This window comes from Ambystoma mexicanum, chromosome 13 (assembly GCF_040938575.1).
Source record: "Ambystoma mexicanum isolate Mex_15411 chromosome 13, UKY_AmexF1_1, whole genome shotgun sequence".
Lineage (NCBI taxonomy): Eukaryota > Metazoa > Chordata > Amphibia > Caudata > Ambystomatidae > Ambystoma > Ambystoma mexicanum.
This window is the reverse complement of record NC_090938.1, coordinates 570,260,016-570,282,480: the sequence shown is the minus strand read 5'-3', so window position 1 is coordinate 570,282,480 and position 22,465 is coordinate 570,260,016. Positions and strand designations below refer to the sequence as shown.

General features: G+C 44.5%; 1 protein-coding gene across 4 annotated transcripts in view; it reads right to left on the bottom strand.

The window, feature by feature from the left end:
• The window catches only part of SPOP (speckle type BTB/POZ protein), a 646,228-nt gene extending 623,998 nt beyond the window's left edge, over window positions 1-22,230 (bottom strand). Inside the window, exon 1 of one of the 4 annotated variants that reach the window (XM_069634379.1) lies at window positions 22,035-22,230. The gene's annotated coding sequence lies outside the window, so the exon portion shown is untranslated. Of the gene's footprint in view, window positions 1-21,711; window positions 21,812-21,871 lie in introns of those variants that run through there. The other 3 variants (XM_069634380.1, XM_069634382.1, XM_069634381.1) reach the window with 3 other exon arrangements.
• Window positions 22,231-22,465: the final 235 nt, after the last annotated feature.

The window sequence follows — 22,465 nt, the reverse complement described above, 5'->3', positions numbered from 1 at the left end:
GAAGTCGAATGACACCCCATAGGCCTGGTTTAAATATTCCTGTCCTTTTTACTAAGTGGGGTTGCCATGGCAGTTTAGACGCGAATCTGGTGCCCAAATAGCCAAATTCTTTAGCGGGATGGTTTTGTCATTACAGGATATTATGGACATAGTCAGCGGGTGCTTTCCTACCCAACATGTCATCCCTGCTGATTGCCCCACATTAATTTGCAGATCAAGATCATTCATGAAGTTACAGTAGGTGATCAGTTGTTGCAGTACCCAATGGGTACAGGCAAGGAGTACCATGTAATCTGGAAAGTGCAAGGAATCGGTTATTCACTACAGGGGTTTTTCCGCACGCATCATTGTGAGTGTAGGACATTCATATACAAGGAAAACAAAAGGGGAGCCAGGGCACACCAATGGCGAACCCCAGCGTTTACTGCAAAGTTCTCAGTGCAGTGGCCATTTGGCCCGTTCCTTACACATGGATAGGTATACAGGTGAAGGGCACTAAGCATGCCTATAAGATCAGGAGGGTAATGCATGGACCAGATATCTGCCAAAGCTTCAAACGGTATTGTACAAACAATCTCGCCCTCATTTGGCCGCCCCCGCAGTCACTGCGACTTTGGAGGTGCACAAAATGAGTGACATTTACTGCGCCGAAGCAGAGCGGTGGTTGCGGGGGTGTCCCCCGCTCTTCCTGGGTGCAGTAATGGAGGTCAGGGGTTGCGGGGGTGTCCCCCGCTTACCATTTTGGAAAGCAGGGGACACGTTAAAATAAATAAAAGGAAAAGCACCCTGCGGCATCAGCTCCAACCCACGTTAGTGTGAGGAGCTGACGCCGCAGGGATTGCAGAGTGCAGGCGGCACACACAGAAGTGTGCCACCCAAAAGGTAAGTGCGTTTGTGTTGGGGTGGTTGGGAAATACTATCCTCCACTTTGATAGTTTTCACCCGCAGTCTTTAAGGGAAAGTATTCTGTATGTTCAATTTTTGAGGGCTAGGCGGAACTGCACCAACAAGAAAGATTTTATGTCCCAATCTAACATCATAGAAAACAGACTTTCCCAGCGAGGTTATCCAGCTCACATATTGCTACAGTCCCGTAAAAGGGCGAGATATCAACATCGTGAAGTCCTGTTGACTAAAAATATCCGCACCACCCAGAACCAGTCACGTATAGTCTGTGCCATGACCTACAACACCCACCATGCCAAAAATCAAGAAGACTATTGCTAAGCATTGGCATTTACTTCAAATGAATATGCCCGATTTGGAACATCCCATGTATGCATTCAAAAAGGGCAGGAATTTGAAGAGCTGGCTCTCTCAGGCAGATAGACTGCAGTCCAGCCATGCACCCAAAACCATCATTGAAATGTGGGGTATGGAAAGAGTTACTGGCAACTATCCCTGTGGCAATTGTTGTCAGTGCGGATCTACTACAGTGACCAACACTGTCACCATTAACCACAGAGTTTGGAAACTGAGGGATCACACTACGTGTAATTCTAAAAACGTGATTTACGCGATTATGTGTTCATGTGATAAATCTCATATAGGAAAAACCTCTAGACCTATTAAACTGAGAATCTCTGAGCACAAGTCTAGAATCAGGACTCGCAATCTTTGTTCTCCCTTAGTTGCTCATTTTGTTGAACACCAACATGACTGTGAAAACTTACGTTGGTGGTGTCTTGAAAGAGTTACGGGACCAGACCATTATGCCATAGCCCCGAATTTGTCCCGAAGGGAACAGTGGTGTATATTTAACACCCAAAGCCAGATACTGGGCCTGAATACCCATGAAGAATGACATGCGCTATTTCAATAGATCCTCTATGTCGTGACGTCTTTTGGACTCAGCTTTATAGGCTTTGGTTATTCCTGGTGCCTTCGATACAGCTTTCAGGCGTTATTAGCCTTTTCCATTCCATTGATAATCATTCTAGGTGTTATGTCTACCTCTATACTGGTAGAGATCTACCACTGCATGGGGTGCATTATAACTTATTTTTTCCTTTATTTTTATTTTTCCTTTGTTTTCTTGACCCCATGGTGTTATTTTTGTTGTCCCTTTTAAGATTGGTTTCTCATTTTCTGCTGTGGCATACCATTTTAATGCCCTTCACCTTGACATATTTAGCCTTTTTGTTGGCTTTAGTGCTTGGTCCGATTTACTTATCTCAGAGCTGTTGGGGCATGCCATACAGGTGTCTTTGTTTCTATGTGCTTTGGTTTTCCTTGGTTCGCTACCTGGACTATCTATCTCTGCCTCTTGGCTCGGCCTTGTTCGATTGTAGCGCACAGCTTGTCTCCATCTGACACGTGTTCTATATTGAACCATGTGGTTAGTCACGGGACTCATCTCTATTGGCTCCTTGGCCTTGTTGCGCGATTACTTGCGTGCTGTCGGGCAAGGGGTATCTTCGAGCGCGCCCAATACGCTTGGGCCATGGAACGGGTAACGCTGGGCCGCCTGTACACTTTCAGGGGGTGTGGTTACATCCATTCGGCTCCCTTCCATTGCACGGTACGCGGCCCGAGATTATACGTGCCTTTCTGTGCCAATAGTCACGTGCACTAGCGACGTTGTAGACGTCAGTCCGGATACGCCCATGGACGTATTTAACCCCGGACAAATGCCAACACAGGAAGTTCGGTTACCGACTTCCTGGTTTGGTGTCTATGCCTTTGCCGCTGAGGTAACTTTGAACGGGTAGCTAGGCGGAATCTCTCACGCTTTTGGCTTCGTTTTATTTCTCATTTTCAAGATTGGGTCAAACATCTATATAGATTTGCCTATATGTTGGGACCTTGTAGTACTGCCACTCAGGCTATACAACAGACACACAGATCCTGTTTGGACTGATGTAAATTCAGTTTTTTCACGAACTTTCAGATAACGCTTCATGTCTTGATTCCATATAGCGCAGTGTTGCATTCTATGTATGTGATACTTTGGGACATTACAGATGTCTTACTAGTTTGTTGTACTTTCTATTGCCCCACAGACTTCGCTTATCCTTTAATGACCCTTCTGGGGAACCTTTCGACATCCGATTCTGTACATGTAGTTGAGGTCGTTCTACACATTAAGGAATCATCTGTTGATGGTTCTTGATTGACAGATCTGGGTTTGATCAATGGTGAGCATAATGACAACTATGATGTTGGTTCTATTCTTCTTTGGGTGCAGGATCTTCCTTTATTTATTTTTATGGATACCACTGCATCACTTATTCGTTTCTCACTTTAATTCTCAATTTCTTTCAATTTATCTTTTACATATGGGCAGTCCCATTCTTGGGCTCCTCTTTTCTATACATATGTATTTTTTTTGTATGTTCATTTCATTAGAGTTATATTTATCTATTTTTCTACTTCTAGGTTTTCTCTTTGGCTGCTTGTATCTTGCTCGAATCTGTTAACCAGAGAAATTTATGACCAATTTGTGGCCTTCTTTTTCTCTCATTTTTTACAGATCTAATTCAATTGTGATTTGTTTTGGTGCGGCCGGATCGCTATTTCCTGGACTTTTTTGTCAGGCTTCTGGGCCCACCCCCAAGGGTCTGAGATCATGGTAATTAGATTTTCTCCCCTACTAGCCACTATACACGCCCCAACCCAGTGTTGGGGACCGGGTCCTTCATCGGGATCCTGAGATCACTTGTTTTTATGGTTATTATGTATGAATGATTGTGCGGCCTATATGAAAGGCTGCTTTGATGTTAGTATTACTATTTTCTCGTTTCCTTTTCTTTATTTCACTGTTTTGGAGAACATACATTTTTAATCTATAACATTTGTGTAGGTAATTTCAAGACACAGATGAATCTTCATGAATGTTTATACGGGAATGCTACGTTCTGACGAAGATGGACATCATCTGTAATCCAGCTAGATGTGTTTTCCATCGAAACTACCTGGTTTAAGGCGCCATGCTCACGATACTGTTTTACGTATTTGTGGTTTATTTTGCATGTCACCTTAGTAGTTGACGTATATCATCCCATGTTAGACTTTTTAGAGTAGAGTTTATGAATATCATTTTTGTGAAGACCTTTCAGTTTCTTGTTTATTGCAATGTTTAAACTGCTAGATTCGGAACCAACTACTTATTTTGCTGCCCCTATCAGGATTTAATCCATCTTCGAATTCATTTCGAAACCATCCTGATTATATTCGGTTGACTAGGATTTTTTCCACCCGAGGGATTCCCTTCTCTCAAGTGGATTTTATCCTTCGACATGGACTTGGACTTATTTTGGACGATGGTGATTATTACCCAGCTTGTAATTGGGCAGCAAGTTCCCAGCAGCTCTATTGTGATATTAGCATTTTTCTTCACATTTTGCACTTTCATGTTGTATAACTGCATGTCCTATATTTATACTTACTCTTATATGAGCTCTGATCCATTTAATAATCATTTTAATGTTTCTAATTAAATAAAAATACATTTTTCAAAAAAACGTTTATGCATTACGTGTAGTGATCTGAGGGGTTGATTGAGGGACCTCCCCGAATACTGGTGGGATTGTGTTGTTTATAGTGGACTTGTTTATATCCGCTGGCTTTATTTCTGTGCCTTGTTTCGGGGTGGTTGGGAGGGGGCACAGTGATTCATGTGATCACTGCGCCGCGCCGTAACTGCCGTCTGCATTTTCGGCGTTGCAGGCGGCACAGTGATCACATAGATCCCTTCAAACGATCCACTTTATCAAAGGCTGTGCTCAGGTCCATGAATTCCAAGTAAATGAGTTCCTGGTTCAGATATGACGAGTTGGCCATTAGGAGGTAGAGGACTAGTGCCCGTTCTCCCATGCCCACTGCTGGGCAGAAACCCAATTGTATTTGGGATAGAATAGGATCGACTTGGTCCAGATTTCCATCTTTGCCAGCAGGACCCTACCAAAGATCTTGACATGTTGAATCCAAAAGGGAAATGGGCCTATACGGAGGCAGGATTTTCCCTACTCGTTTTTTGTAAATTGGATGAAGAATATCATTTTTTCCAGGAATCTGGAGCCATGCGGGTCTCATATAGAAGCAAGGCTCCCGGTTTACCGTTTGCACAGACTTTTACATACAAATAGCGAGAAATACATTTGGTTCCGGTCTGTATTTTTATTTATGTTTTAAACTGAAAAGCCAGCCTGGCCATTGGACGTCCATGTTACCCGTTTTTCACATTAGGCCCAATGGCTACACAATGCGAAAGCATACAAGGTGTTTGCAGTGCTTAAATGGCTGCAGAGATTTCGCTTGGGTCCTGCGCCATTTTGGAAGCAGTTCAAACAATGGGAAACGTGGAACACATTTGAGCAGGGAGACTGAAGCCAAGTGCAACAGACCCCCTCCTCTCTAGGGTAAGAAAGCTTGCAAACGTTCCGTGAAACTATTCACGTTTCCTGTCTGTATTTACTGTACATTTTTAGAGACTCTAGTTAATTTTAATAAGAAAGGCTTTTATCTGATGTCCATGGACGACACCATGTCTTTTCATGTTACAATCACGCAGCGCTCAGAGGCCCCTGTGCGAAAACAAAAAGTTGGGAGATTTTATTTTCTCTCATCTCCATGGGCCAAGTTTCTTTTTAGTTTAAGTTTAACTGTACAATGATCTAGTTGAAAAAGTAACTTACCCATGGTAACGTTCCTTCGACGGGATGTTCCTCCCACGTATTCCTCATCTTTGATATTCGATATCCAGCTTCAGCTGCTTCGGATACATTTTCGGAAGAGGGCACTGTGCGTCGACTGATGTCCCTCAAAGGCCTATGTCTCGAGGATGATGTCATCAAAGGCATATATAGCACGCGCAGCGCTAGTTAGCTTCAGTTCTGTTTTATCTTACAGTAGAAATACCTGCATAGCCACAGAAATGACCGTACTTGGCCTTGAAGAAACGAAAGCTGTAATAACATGGGAAATTCTACTCTGGGGTAGGTTGCCAGGGCGATGAGGAATACATGGGAGAAACATCCAGTCGAAAGAACTTTAACAGGGGTAAGTAACTTGTTCTTCGAATGGCTTGTGTCCTCCCACGTACGTACTCATCTTTTGATAGACTCCCAAAGCAGCGTTTAATTTGGTGGGGAGAGCAGAATTTAGTTTTAATGGTCATCATGAACCAAACGCAGGACTGCTTGTACAAAGCTCCCATCCTGACCGAGGGAAGACTGCAGGCAGTAATGACATGTGAACGTGTAGATAGACCATGTTGCTACTTCAAATACTTTTTATCAGTAAACCCCTTTGCAGGGCTGTAGAGGTAGCCATGACCCTGGTTGAATGGGCCCTTAAACCTTTAGGAGGATCCTGCCAGTCTAACATTCTGAGATAGCCAGAATGATCCACCTGGATAGGGTCTGTTAGTAACAGCCTGACCTAGTTGGTGACGCGTATATCCAATGAAAAGTTGATCCTCAAAGCATAGTTTTGACACTCTAGCTTTATAGAAGCTTAAAACTCTGCGAGGGTCCAACCCATGTAACCTCTCCTCCTCGTTGCGAGGATGGGGTGGCGGATAGAAAGAAGTCAAAACTATTTTATGTCCTAGGTGGAAATCCAAAATGATCTTGGGTAAAAATGAAGGTTTAACCCTTAGAACAACCCTATCCTTATGAAAGATAGTAAAGGGTGGCTTGGACGAAAGTGCCTGCAACTCACTCAGTCTACGGGCTGAAGTTAGAGCTACCAATAGAAAGGTTCTAAAGGTTAACAACCTTAAAGGACATAAGTGTAAATGTTCAAAAGGTGCTCACATTAGGAATTTTAGAACCAGATTAAGGTCCCAAACTGGAACATGGAAAGGAGATGGGGGTTGGAGGGTGGGGAGGGGAACAAACATTGGTGAGCCCCTTTACAAATTGTGTCACCAGTGGAATTTTGAAATAGGAGCATTCTTCTGAGCAGCGCTTAAAGATGGATAGTGCCGCCAAATAGCCTTTAATAGTTTCAACCTGGAGCCCCAGATTGGCTAAGGATAGTAAAATGGATGACACTTCCTTTTCTATGCAAAACACTGTCTACATTATTTTCCCTGCACCAGTTGCAGAATTTTTTCCAACAGCAACGGTACAAGGACTTTGTTGCTGGCCTTTTGACCGAAAGCAAAAGCGACATTAAATCATCCGGGAGATCCGAAACCTTGCATCTCAGCCTCTCAGAAACCAAGCATGAAGGTTGAGCGTCTTGACCTCTGGATGGAGAACCTTACCCTCCTCTCATGAGAGAAGGTCCTCTCGTTGTGGAAGACATATTGGAGAGCAGATGGACATGTCCAGAAGGTCCGGGTATCACTTCCTCCTGGCCCAATCCGGCGCAAATTAGGATCATGTGTTTCCTAAACTTTCTCAACCATGTGATCACGTGAGAAATGACAGACTGGAGGAAACGTATATAGAAGTGGAAACTCCCAGTCCACCGCAAACGCATCTCCTAAAGCTCCTCTTGGGGGAAAATTCCCTGGAGCAGTCCAGTTAGCACTAGCGGTTGACACTGGTCGCGAACAGATCCACTTGAGACGTTCCCCAAAGGGTGAAGATCTCCTGAAGAACTTCCTGAGCTAGTTCCCACAAGTGGGAGACTGTGCTCTGCCTGCTCAGAGTGTCCGCCAGCAGGTTCTCTTCTACGGCTAGGTGAACATCCTTGTATTGACCAGAACTGCATTGCCTTTCTGCACAGTGGTAGTGAACCTACACCTCTCTGGTTGAAGTAGTACATGGCCACTGTGTTGTCCGTCATTATCAGGAAATTCTTTCCCCCGTACAGAGGGCAGGAAGGCCTTCAGCGCTAGTCTGATTGCCCTCAGCGCCAAAAGATTGATATGTAGTTTGGACTCCGATGGAGACAACGACTGCTGACTGTCAGATCGTTGGTGTGGGCTCCTCACCCAGTGAGTGATGAGTCTGTCACTACCGTTATCTCCGGCCATGGTTGCCAAAAGAGTTCTCCCTTCAGAATGCTGTCCTCGCAGGCCCACCAGAGAAGATCCTGCACAACCCTACTTGGAACCTGAAGTAGGTCCATCATCTTTTCTGATAACATTGAGTGCTGAGAGCCCATTGAATGAATCTCATTCTCAGGCGGGGCTCTTGTCACCAGAAGGATGCAATGAGGCTTAGCAACCTGCAAAAAAAAAAAAAATTTAAAAAAAAAAATAAAAAAAAAGAAAAAAACAAAAAAATAAAAATAATAATTACTATTTTTTTTAAAAAAAAATAATAACATTTAAATACAAAAATAAATGTTAAGGCCAGGAGACGCTAGCCACTTTAAAATTTGGTGACCATTTGTAGAACGTCTTGAGCCCTCAACTCGGTGTAACGAGCTCTTTCCCATTGATGTATCCAGAACAGCTCAGATGAACTGGAGTTTCTGGGAAGGTGTCATATGGGACTTCTTGTAATTGAGGGAGAAGCCCCGACAGATGATCGCAGACTTGTTCGGGAGAACGCTCCCTGATCAACCAATCGTCCAGGTAGGGGTAGATGTGAATCCCTGCACCCCCTCCAGAGACTCGCTGCCACCACCGCCATCAGTTTGGTGAAAACCCTCGGGCGGAGGTCAGCCTGAATGGCAGAACTCGAAATTGATAATGAGAACCGCCAACTGCGAACCTCAGGTATTTTCTGTGCTTGAGATGGATTGGCACATGAAAATAAGCATTCTGAAGGTCCAATGACACCATCCAATCCTGTATTTGGAAGGTGATATGAGAAAGTGTAACCATCTTGAACTTGTCCTTTCTGAAGAATCTGTTCAAGTGTCAAGTCCAAGATGGGTCTCAGGCCTCAGTCCTTTTTGGGTATCAGAAATTAAGGGGAATACCATCCCTTGTTCCTCTCCGCTACAGGCACTGGTTCGATAGCACCTTTCTCTAGCAAGGTTAAAATTTCCTGCACAAGGAGCAGATCTGGAATCCTCAAAGAGTGGTTCCCTGGTGGATTGCTTCGAGGTCTCTGTATGAAAGGAAGGCAGTACACATGGACTATGGGTTCCAAGGCCCAAGCATCTGTAATGTCCCGCCATTCTTCTAGATACTCAGATAGTCTGCCCCCCACTGGTGAACTGTGACTCTAGACCTCAGAGAGGTTTTGCGGTGGCTGATGCAGTGGCAGACGGTAAAGATGCCCCTGCTTGAGCTGGTTTTGCACCTCTCCCTCGTCCACCATGAGGGAATCTTCTTTGGCCCTTTTATCGGCCATTCCTCTCGCCCTTCCAACTGAATAGTAGGGAAAAGATCTACCCTTCCAAGACTGTCCATTAAGATTTGGCTGCAACTTCTCAAGACTCTCGTCAGCCTTGTTGCCAAAAAGATGAGGCCCATCAAAGTGCATGTTAAGGAGTCTGGATTACACATCCAGTGCAAACCCAGACTTCCTCAACCACGCAAATCTGTGCTAGTAGCCATGGCTCTTGTGATGAGGTAAGCAGAATCCAGACCTGACTGAAGAGACTCACATGGCTTCTTTGCTGCCTCTAACTATGGCTAAGAACCCGCCTCTCTCATACCCTTCGGGAATGTGCTCTGCCGCCATGAAAATGCAGTCCCATAGAGTGAATGTACTTTTCGCAAGGGCACATGTGGAGTTGGCTGACTTGAGCGCCATACTCCCTGCAGAAAATACCTTGCTTGCCCATCCATCTACTCTTTTGTCATCCCTATCTGGAGGGATGGTAGGCTAAGCCGCTTGCTTAGAAGTTGCCGTAGCTGCCTTTACCACCAGACTCTCTGGAGTGGGGTGTTTTAACAGGTAGTCGGTGTCATTACTGTAAGGGCGGTACTTCTTGGCCAAGTTCTTTACAGCCGGATTGGTTTCCGGTGTTTGCCAATTCTTCACCACCCTTTCTTACAGAGCAATGTTAAAAAGTAACATAGGTTCTGACTGGGGACCCTTATCCAGGATGTCCGCCAGATCATCCTATTTGAACGGCAATGGAAGCCTGCTCCTCCCCATGTAGTCCATTACTCTGGACATGAGCTGCCTGTATGATGCATCAGCATACTACCCAGTCTCTGGCCTCCCAATCTCTAGCTCAGGTGAAATGTCTACTCCACTAGCCGTGTGCACAGTTGTCATCGTGCTACATTGCCGCCTACATCAGCATTTTTGCAGAACTACCGGCTTGTGGTGTGGTATGAAGAATACCCCGATTTGAATCTACAACATGGCCGCCTGATTTTAGTTTACTGGCTGCAGCCATCAACCGGCCAGTGATTGGTTCAGCGCATCTTTATTCCACCAACCACTGAACCGGGAGGCGCAAGCCGGCCCTTTTGTCCAAGGCTCCTGCCCAGAGCATGTCGGTGCCGGGAGGAATGGGAGATACGTTATTCTTTTTCCTACCCGACTTAGAACACGCTCTCCTTCGTGAGCCTTTTAGTGCCTATTTGGGCCATCGACACTGGCACCTCTAGACCTACTGCTACAGCCTGCCTTCATTGTCGGATCGAAACTTCTGCTACAACACCTGTTGGGCTCACCGCCCGCGACACCCAATCTCTCCTGCTAACTCCAACTACAGCCTCCGGACCGGTACAGGCAGTACTCCCACACCTGCCAGCACCAACAACCTATCCTGCTTTACGGCCGCTACATCACTTTGTGCCTACATGCCCCCCTCCAGCAACAAGGTACTTTATGTTGCGGATAACATTTACACATAAAAGACGCCATGACTGCGCCTTTACCTGCCCGTTTCCTCGACTGTTGCGGCCACGTACTCTCCATCTCCCCAGTAGCAGCGTCGTCTGCGCCGCTGTAGCTATGTGTAACCATTCGTCTCATAAGAATTGCTTCTTGATCTAGCAGACGCGAGCGAAGCAGCAGGAAGCAGATGCCCAGGTGCTCTCTCCACTTCGATATTTTCGGCACATACTGAAGAAAGTAGACCAGCGGCACGGCCACACATGAGCAAAGACTTGTCAATTAAACAGAAACCGCTGAAACCGGCAATTGGGGCACACCTGACACGCAGACAGTTACCAAGACAACAGGACCAGACCGTGAGGAATAATCCTGGAAGTCCCACACTGCCCACCAGCAGAAGCCACCTGCCATAGGTCCTATGTGAATGCCCGACCCTACCTGGAATCCCCAGGACACTTGGGATTGTGATACCGACAACGCCATGAGCATAGCCGGTACAAAGAGCGTATCTAATTAATTTATATAAGCTGCACTAACAGCTACCCAAACCTGAGGTAACCCCACCTTTCTCTGCTCCCCCACACAGGGTCTACCAACTGGACGCCCTGAAGAAGGTGCCTTGTACTGGACAAGTACTTTCAAGCACCGAAACGTGCACCCCTTTAAAAACACGCAGATGAAGATTAAGGACAGACTGTGTACCCCTTTTTTCTAACTCCTAGTGTGCTAAATGAAAGTTTAAAGAGCACGTTGGCCTGAACACAGAGATATCCTTCAAGTCCAAAAAACTCCAGACCCTTGAAAGTCAACCCTGAGCACTGAAGTTGTGTGAACTATTATGAACACTTTGCTCAATGTACCAACCTTTGAGGCAACTGAGCCTTAGTTTCTTGTGATAACTCATACATGTCCAGTAATTGTTCTGTTTGATGATATGTCACATAAAACATACTGCAAGAAGAATCTAGGCCGGATTTAGGCTTAGCGTTTTACTGCACACTAAATGTTTAGCACTGAGGATTTAAAGTGCAACATGGTTATATGTCATTTTACTTTTGTTTTACCCTTGTATATATGTGTCACTGAACTGTTCAACAATCATTTGTATTATATAATTTGGTTTTTGTTTTCAATACATAAATTAATCTCGTTTCATCAGAATTGTTAGCATATGGTCGTTCATCCTTCTGGCATACATAGAGCCCCCCCCCCCCCTTTTTTCTTTTTTGGAATAATGACCTCTAAAGGGAATACAGGTTAAGATACTGACCACCACAATGTGCAGAGCCATGTGATGAGTTCCTCAGTAGTCCCCTAGTCTGATAACTAATGGTTACTTAACACGTGACAAGGTAGGAACAAGTTTATGCCCCCTTTAGAACAGGAGGGATTCTAATAATCGGCTACATGGGAGAGGGGACAACCTTTTCTTGTTGACTTCTTGATCTAGCACAGCTTAAGAATACATAGTGTTGCTAGTGCCTACGGCTCCCCGTCCAATTTGTGTTTGCCGTTATAGTGCATAAAGCGCTATATAAATTCAATAAACATAAACATAACCAAGGAGCCTCACAGATACTAGATCGCCTATCCCACCACAGCGCACATTATCCTTGTCAATGTATTATGCTTTCAATGCCTTAGCCTAACTTTCTTTGCGTGCCTACTGCCGTCCTGAGCAGCTTGGTTATTGTATTTCTTACATTGTTTGACTGCCCACTGCCAAAGCCTAGCTTTTTGCCTTACCGCATTACTGCCATCGCATTTATTTATACGGGGCAAGCCCCACATTTTTCATCACTGCTGTAACCGAGCACCCTGTCTTAATATAATTCTGCCATTGCATTTCCACCAAGAGGCCCTCCCCACTTGCCTGCCTACTGCCATATTAAACAGATTGCTTCACTCAATGTGTACACTCGTATTGTTGCTCAGTCACAGCACTTCTAACCTCACCAAGCCTGACCTCCACACCCTTTCCTGCGTGAGATGGCTGCCCCTCTCCTCCAACTCAGATGACATCCCCTTCCTTTCTCCCCTGCACACACAAAAAAAAAAAAAAAAAAGAAATGCACCTAGCTTGCATACTGCTGCCACAACTATCCACTCACAGACTACCTTACTCTGAGACTACACATGCTTAGGTCCAGCACCAAACCTTTACACCACCAAATGTGCCCTAGGCCAACGGTTCTGAGGAACCTTATATTAGGCATACGTGTACCAAGCCACCCTGTTTCTACACGATCCAATGCCACTTTCCCCATGCCTGCTACCTCAGAAAAAGCATCAACTAAACTAATCCCTTCTGGGCCTATGCTATACCCCGACAACTCCCACGCCACACCTAAGGTGCTCTCTTCCCACTCCATGAATCGCTCTACCACGCCTTGCCCACATGGAGTCCTCCACCCACCCACTACAGCACCCATAGTCACCCCTTTAATAAACAAAAGTACTCCCCTCCCTTCATCCAAATGAGCTCTCATTAACGCTAGGTCGCTCGCCATCCATGCCACTGAGATTCGCAACCTTCACACGGATCTTGACCTCAACATCCTAGCGATTACGGAGTCCTAGCTTCATGAAGCAGCTGGCCCTCCTATCACCTTAGCTCTCCCCCCAGGCTACACCATTCACCGGCAAGACAGACAACATATGAAAGGATCAGAATAGTCAACCGCCGCTGGAAGGCAACGCCGACACCATTTCTGCCAAACTCTCAATTTCCTACGTTACGCAGACGATACATTTGTCATATGGAAAGGGAATGAAGAAGAGTCTGTTCACTTCATACAGTGGCTTAATCAACAAAATCGATACTTGAAATTTACTTGTAACAGTAGCAATAAGGAAATCAACTATCTGGACATTTGTGTATATCATAATAATGGTCTATTAGTGGTACGCTCTTATACAAAGGCCACAGATAAAAATGCTTTGTTACATTTTGAAAGCCACCATGCCCAACATGTAAAGAACAATCTCCCGTTCGGGCAATTCTTACGACTAAAAAAGAACAGTAGTACAAATGAGTCGTATGAGAACGGAGCCAACAATCTAATTGACAAACTGGTATATTGGGGGTATCCTGCCCCCTTGGTCAAGAAAGCAGCCAAGAGGGCTTTCAATAATAATAAGGAATCCCTACTTGACCAACAAATACAAAGGGAGAGAAGTACCAAAGAAACGCCCCTAGTTTTTGTAAATACATTCAGTAACTTGTCATACAAGATTAAGGGCATCATCACCAGAAATTGGAAGAAAATGATGACAAAAGAAGCAGGTAGACCCATTGTGGCATTTAAAAAAAGCACTACTGTACGCAATTTAATCATGAGAAATGATGTGAGTGCTAAGAAGAAACCACCACAACAGACTAATCTATGGGGTTTACCGGCTGTGACAGGTCACTATCCATGTGTAAATTGTACTATGTGTATTCAAACTAAAAAGACAACTGATGTAGACCTGGGGATGGAAAGACTGTGGAACATCAGTGAACACACAAATTGTAACACCAGTAATGTGATTTATTTGATCAAATGTCCTTGTAAACGCATGTATATTGGTGAAACAAATAGGAAATGCAGAACAAGAATGATTGAACACAGGGGCTGCATCAAAAACAAAGGAGCCACCTCCTGGATCACCTCCTTCCTGGAAGGGAGAGCCATGAAGGTATTCTCTAACGAGGCGTGCGCAGCTCCTACTACCATCCACTGCGGAGTTCCCCAGGGCTCTTGCATGGCACTGACCTTGTACAACCGGTTTACTAAACCTCAATTCGACAAGTTGGACAACTCCGGCATAGCATACACAAACTATAGGTCCTCATACCTCTCTCTGGCTCCTACGAACAAGACGCCAAATCTCTCCACAAGATCTATGCCACCATTCAATGATGGATGGCAGCTAATGGTCTCTGTCTCAATGGAGACAAAACTAAGATTATCTCTGTCAGCCCCAAAGAAACTCTCAGCAAACTTAGTAAACAATGCAGCGCCCTCAAAATCGATAATACTATCATCACTGTCTCACCCTCAGTAAAGGCCCTAGGGGTTTACCTGGACTTCACGCATTCTATGTCACGCCAGGTGAGTGTGATCGCCTCCTCCGCCTCTTTTACGACTAAACTACAACAAATTACACTACTGTAATGTACTTTTAGCTGGGACGTCGGCAAAAAATTTGAATAGACCAAGTCATTCAAATCAATGCCCTCAGAGCCGCTTTAAAAATCTCCAAATGAGATTGCATTTCAAATGCCAGGCGCAAGGCCCACTGGCTCCCCGTCAAAGAACTGATTACCTTCATGACGCTAGCCAACACTCCGAATGCCTGGCTCTCACAGCCCCTCCTTACCTGTTTGACAAAATAGTCAGAGCCACCTCCTCCAGACCCAAGAGAGCTCGGCACACCAATCAGCTGTACATCCCCACCTCCTCCAGACCCAAGAGAGCTCGGCACACCAATCAGCTGTACATCCCCACAATAAAAAGGGTCAAAGCTAGTGGTGCCAGCTTCCTTCACAGAGCTCCAAAACTCTGGAATGCCTTACCTAACACACTCAGGGCAGAGACCTCACACATGTCCTTCCGGAAAACGCTGCTCTTCAACTAATCCCTATACCCTTTACACCAATCACCTCCCCTAGTCTGCCAGCCTACGTACCTTCACCACCCGGCCATGTCGATACATCCACACCTATGAGTCCCCTGACCCTGCTTGTTACACTATAACTGTTAATTTACTGCCAACAGGTTCACTGTAATCACAAACCCCAGTCAAGCTATCTTTTCCTTAGTGTCTCCCTTGACTCCTTCCCCCTCCTCTTCATGTAACTAAGTAAGGTGGCTTGTAACAGTGCCACGATGCCCTATGGCTGTTTGTGCACTTTATAAATGTAAAAAATAAGAAGGTATCTCAACCTCGACTCCTCGGAGATGAAGCTTTCTGGTACATTAGTCGTACCAAATTGGAGGCCAAATAGAGCCTCATTATCTAAGGGCTCATTCTCCTAATCTATAGAAGCAAGGGACTTAAAATAGTCCTTTCTTGGTAGAGGCACATAGGTCTTTCATAGCTTCAGATGTTTTGTTGATTGACCTTTATTTTTTGTGGCATGCACTACGCAATGACTGACCACCTCACACCCCCACAGGTGATGTTGACATCTTAACATGATACCTTACATTTGTAGAAATGGGGCACAAGGACATTGAAGGCTATCTATTGGAGTACCCAGCGTTTGAAGCGGGTCACCCTTAAAGAAGAGAAGATGTGTACCTGCAAGTCTCGTCGAACACCTGTAATGATTACACAGAGCAACAGAGCAGCAGATAATATCAAGGCTCACCTAAGCAGCAAAACACGAGACTTTCTGCTACACCCACAAAGCAGGCACGGATAGAGCAACGCACATCTCGTGCACGACAGCAAACTGAAAGGCTGCAGACACGCCACATACATTTGTGAAAGCTGTGTCCCACCCCACCAGGCTGATGGTCCCCTTGGTAATCTTTTTAGAGTATCCGGCCCTGCAGCAAGGACAATGTGCAAGGCTAGTGAAACGCATCACAAATATCTTCCTGGGGTGTTCGAAGAGCAGCTTGGAAAGATACATGAAGATTAGGGGGGGGTGTGTACTGAAATTTGGCTTCAAGTTAAGTATTTGGAGGAATATCGGCTCAAAATGAGATAGTCGGCTGAATACTTTTAATTTTCACTTTAAGTCGAAATGTTTCCCCTACAAAATACATTAAGTACTGCTTTGACTGCAATGCCTGGAATCGTTCAGGCATGTCATGTTTATCTTTTAAAGGATCATTAAACAAATGCTTTGGTCACTTGTTTGATTGAGTGCAGGCAGAGCAGAGCTGTGAAAGTGCAAACAGTCTCAGTGCTTCATGTGCTGGCTGGACAGGCTTTAATCTGGTGGCTTGCTGGGGAGGTGTGAGCAGAAGCAAAACTCAATATTTTCAATGAGACGTCTCTGGTCTCCCCGTATTTTGCAGTTGAAACCCACTGAGCTGGAACAATAGTTCACAAACTCACTATTGGAAAGTGGTGCTTTCTTTAGGGGTTTATTGGTCTGCTGATGACCTGTGCGAGAAATCTGACAGTTACAGGTTCCAATTCTCAACCCACGTAATATAACTGCTGTAGAGATCCCATGAAGTTCCAAACGAGTAGTAAAGTATCTCAGGTGTTAGTGTTCCTGCAGAAAAGAACTTTATTCAGCCTGCAGGCCAAGGTTATAAAGCGAGTAAGATGGTTTAGTGGGAAGTGTGACGGCGGCAGAGATGTGCTTGTTATATCGAAACAAACTTTCTCATGTTGCCAAAATGAGTCCCTTTGAATGGAGTAGAGTGACAGATGCTACTAATTATGTGACTATCCAATAGATTCAGAGTCAAAAAAGGAAGGGATATTTGTGTAACAAAGATGAAGAGAGATACAAGTTTACAGTTTAGAAACATTGGACCAAACAGATGTGCAAGTGAAGCAAATACTTAAAGTCAACATGCACACGCCACTTAAAGAACTGAAAATCAGCACTATCCCTTCCCTGTAGGATCAGCTGGAAACCATGAAGAACTCTGCATTCCCTTTATATTTTTAGCTGGTGTATTTTACCATCTCCCAAAACACCACAACCAAAATTCACCTGAATAAGAAAGAAAAATACTATCCATTAATGAAAAGAAATCTTTCAAATACCTCATCTCCTCTCAGCACCACAGGTAGAAAGCATGGCTTTAGCATCCCAAAGGTTTGTATTCAGTAGCACTTCAGCAGTCAGCAAGGTGCCAATTGATGTAATCACTCCTATTGAGGTTCACTGCTTTGCTGGAGCCAGAAGGTTAAAGTTAGGCAGGCCCAAAAGGGACATTTAAAAGTACAAGTACAGACATCCCAGTGTCCCCTCACAGTGATTGCATACTATACATGTGGGCTATACATGTGGGCTAGTCTTAGTTATACTTGGAACCTGCCCAACAAGCAACACATATAAACGCTCAAAAATACAAACTGTGCTGTTACTGAACAGCTTATTTTCTAAAAATGTATTCCCTTCATGCTTTACACAAACATCTTCCCTAGACAACAACGAAAATAAATGCAATAAAGTATGGATAAATATATATATGAGTTTCTATTTTGCAATGGGTTTTTCTTGTCTACATAACTATTAAAAAGGCAACTATTTGGCTACATGTTCAGCTCCGGATGAACACTTGTCGAACTATTCGGCACACCCCTAGTGAATATATTGCAGATGTACCTATATCTTTGGCTATTGATTAAACTCCAGGAGGTGCATGTGGATCCTGCCATAGGAACACTAATCACATATTAGTCTGATGAAGAGAAAAGCAGTCGTTCAGCCTTACTTGATTTTACTGTATCTGATAAGTGTAATTCTGCTACAATTGCCTTGCTCATAAACAACGTGCTTCCGAAATTGTGGAAATCATGACATTACCCGTTTATTCTGATTCTGCCTCTTACATTAGCAAGGTCGTTAAAGATCTACAAGCTGCTCAAGATATTAATTTCTTTCACGCCATAGATTAATGCCACCTTATCATTGCTGCAGTGTCCTATACTGTATCCCAACCCGATTATCGTGAGGACTACAATTTTATAGTAAAAGTAGGACCAGTACTTAAGTATGCATGAAACGCATTTACACACGAGGAAATAAAGATAATATCCAAAGCCCGTTTTGATTAGATGGTTCAGTCAGTATAAGGAAGCAGTAAGGCTTCTCGAAGTATGGCAGTACTTGCTCACTTTCCTAAAAGTGAATGTAGCTACTGGATCAAAAGTAGATCTAAGCAAGCTCCTTTGCCAAAATTAAGCCACACATCAGTATTTTTATGTAAAATTACATTTCAGTGATACATTCCTGACTGGAATATTTTTTCTGTACAGATAAAGTTTGAATCGGAGGAGATTCATTCAGCAAATACACAGCTATAAATGTCAATATAGATTTTGCATTAGAACAGGATTGTACACAAGACCCAATTATTGGCTTGTTACTGCAGATGCTGCCACCGAAAAAACAAATGTCCTCCTCAAAGAGATGGAGAATGTCAAGGAGACACTGCAAACCAAGTGGGATGCAGTTTTAGCTAGAAAATATAACTGGGCAAACGAGTTGAGTCTCTTTTTGGAAACAGGTTGCAATCCTGGATAATTTCAAGGTGGTTCCGTATGATCCACATTTTAGCAACTTCAAAGATATTAAACATGAGCATTGGTGAAGTGGGATTCAATAAATATGTAATTCAAGATATCCCTCAAAGAAAAAATGACTGCTGTTTATGTACTGGTATCCTCAAAAACATGAGTGCCCAATGCTGAGCAAACTCTGCTTGAACCGCTTAGCAATACCGGCTTCATCTGCTAATATTGAACAAACAATCAGTGATCTTCAATTTATTAACAAACCATAAAGAGCCACCATGTTATAGCAAAGTCTCTTGAAATGCACATGAGTGTGTGCTACAATGCTAATGTTTTCATATAAAGGTTGTACTGTACTTCTCTAAATCTTGAAGCATTAGCGCAAATATTTTTATTTGAATAAATGTGGAAAAATACAAGTTAGTGTAATATAAAATAAAATGCTTTGTAGGTGTACCATATTTAATTCATTCATGCCACAGAGTGACAGATGTTTTAAAGGAAAAAATAGATCTGTCAAATATATTCTCCCTTTGAAAAGAAGATTTTGAACATATTCCACATTCCTGTATCTCCACAATCTGACGAAGTGCGAGTGCATTACAAAACCAACTAGCACAAAAGTGAAAGAAAGCATGCAGACATACAAGAGATCCCAAAAGGTGCCCGGTACCACAAGCAAAGAAAATATATCATGAACCACTGCAAGAACAAGGACACCCTTATGAGCTTTCCCTTAACCAGCCACTGAAAACCGAACACGTCTTGTGCATACTATTCAAATACCTAATTGTGATAGTTGCAGAAAAGTTTAACATGTCAAAGTACAGAAACCTACACAATGCCCCTGGGCCAAAGATGTGTATCTGCCAAGCCCACTACGGTAATCTTTATTTGCCAAGCGCACCATGGCAATCTCCATATGCAGAACATTAATCAATCATCTTGCAACCTAGCTGCACAATCGCTACATGTGACCTCCTACAATCCCCAAAACGTTAGCAACGAAGAAAAGATGCTATATTAGAAAAGTGAGAAGTTTAACATCAAACACCAATGCCACAATGGATCTTCTGAGAGAATGAACTAATAGATCAATAAGTTGTCATGTCAAGTTAAGAAGCGTTTATGGCGCACGCATAACCACTGTAGTGGGTTAAGAAGCGTTTATGGTGCAACCATAAACACTGTAGTGGTTTTATGGTGATAAGGTCCAGAAAAGGACATGTTGCCTTCCGCCCAGGGTAAACAGACTTGGGGAAGGCGAGGGAGAGAAAAGGAAGTGTGTGGGGACATGTGTGGGAGGGGGAGGGGTCTGAAGGGATGGAGGAAATGGTATTGGAATTATCGAAGTGGGGTGCAGGTGTATCCACCGGCAATGGATAAGATTTAAGGTGGAAAAAAATGGCGTAGGTGAAATTGATCGTTGTCATCCCTCCTCGTTTAAGGATATTATGGGTTGACACAACCTCTCACTGTCCACCTTTTGAGGGGCTGCCTCTTAGGATGTAAAGGCTAGGAAGGTGGATGCTGCCCCAATGGTGCAAAAAGAGACTAGTGAAGCAGGCAAACCATTATCCACGATTTAAAAAGGTAATTAATGCCTCTGAATGTGGGAGTAGGCGTTATGTAGGATGAAGTTTGAGGAGTCGGTGGCTTGCACATTTGAGGAATATAACGCCTTGGCTAAAATGATAACAAGGCCACAGTCGCAGATTGTGACAGGTGTGCCAGAAAACCTGTGACGGGGCAGAGGTCGTTGGTAGCTTTAGTAAATAGGGGTGTGCCACCAGTAAGGCTCTACTAGTTGACAGGTGGAGCAGCAGAATTCTGCGCGTACAAAGGAGGTGTGGCAGATAAGGGGTTAAAACACACCATCTACTGATCCTAACTGGGGGTTGGGCTGCAAGGATGATACATGCGGGTAAGGAAGATATAAAATGCTGCTGCAAGATGAGTGGTTCACATCGTAGCCTAAGATGAAGAGACATCAGCTTATGTTATTGGTATTCATTTGTCAACGAAATTGACATCCCAATTCTTCAAATAAAAACAAAGGGCAAGCTGCAACTGCAGCACATGGAGAGGACGGCTTTGGAAGAATAGGTTATGTTAATTATATGGATTTCTGTATATTGTACACTGGTACGGGCGAGCAAGCGAGTGCCGTGGCAAGGGGACAAAGGTGTCAGGCTGATACAGAGGTAGTTGATTTAGCTCCAGCACACTGTACCTGCAGAAACACCGGCAATGGTTGAGGAGTACCTTTATGGAAAGTGTTTTTCAATGTTGTTATGGTTTGAGAAAACTGCGTTTGTACTTTGAGAGTGCGATACTACACGAGTCCGGTGGGTGGAAGCAGTATGTGAGAATAACGAGGGAGCTCTACAGGGAGTTGCTTAGTGTGTGGTGTTGGCTTAATGAGGTGCAGTTAACAGGCAGTCGATGTACATTAACGTGATTTGCATCGAGAGTGCTCTGCATGCACTTGCCTATTTTCGGGTGCCGTACAAGGGTTGCTGTGGCTCGAGGAGGTTAATAGCTGTGGTTTGCTGCAATTTGGGATGCGACTTCTTTTGGGTGTTCTGGTGATGCTGTACTTTGGTGTGGTGTAAACGAAGTTAAGATGATAGAGTTGCGGTTGGCAGTTGCCATGGTTTAACTGACCATCGTTTGGGGAGCTGGGCAGGGAGTTTTTGGGGCTTGATGTATTGTGAGGGTATCCTGTTGCTTGGGGAGTTATGTGCAGATTGAGACTGTAGGAGTTTGTTCTCGAACTGTCCCAAATCCACCCTAGTCCTGTACCGATAACATCTCAACCCTTTCACCTCCCCAACAGTGCCCCCAGTTCCCAATGGCTCACTATCTGGCAGCATGTCGGGCTCCCCGGGTCAGGGGGGTAGCGCAATCCGGCAGCATTCAGCCCTGCATCGCTTTAACGCGCATGCCCACACGCACTAAAGTCCTAGTAAGCATGCGCAGCGGCGAGAGCACTCTACGCACGCGCACATCGTCTCACCCACTTTCTATTTAACTCTCCACCGCAGGCCAGCGCATGCGCAATATGACATCTTCTCCCCGCTGTGTTACGGTCCTGAAGAGAGACCTGAGGGCCTCGGAACCCAGAGTGGAGGGCTGCACCGACACTTGGGCATGCTGAGCTCACTGCTTCGGCCCTTCCCTCACCTCACAGGCGCCGCCGGTCGGGCTCCCCGCGCTCCCTCCTCCTCATACTGCCGCCCGCACATCCGGAACTGGCCGCGCGCGTGACGTTAGCACGCAGGAACGCGCATGGTGTGAGCATGCGCGTCCGTTCCTACAGAAAGGAGGTGTGAAGAGGGACAAGGGTGTGGGGGGCACATGGTGTTGATCTGATACTCATTCACGAGACCGCGTAATAAGGACAGTTGTATGGCGAAAAGAATAAGCGTTTATGTGACAACGATAATACAATGGCTCAGGCATTAATGGCAATATAGAGTAAATAGTGAATTTCGGTTTTCGAAAAAAAAGTATTCTAAGGAGTAAAGGAGTGATTCATTGCACCTTTGCCATTTCTTAGCATATAAAAAACAATACATAGGAGTAAAAAGGGAACATCAGTTTTCGAAAAAAAA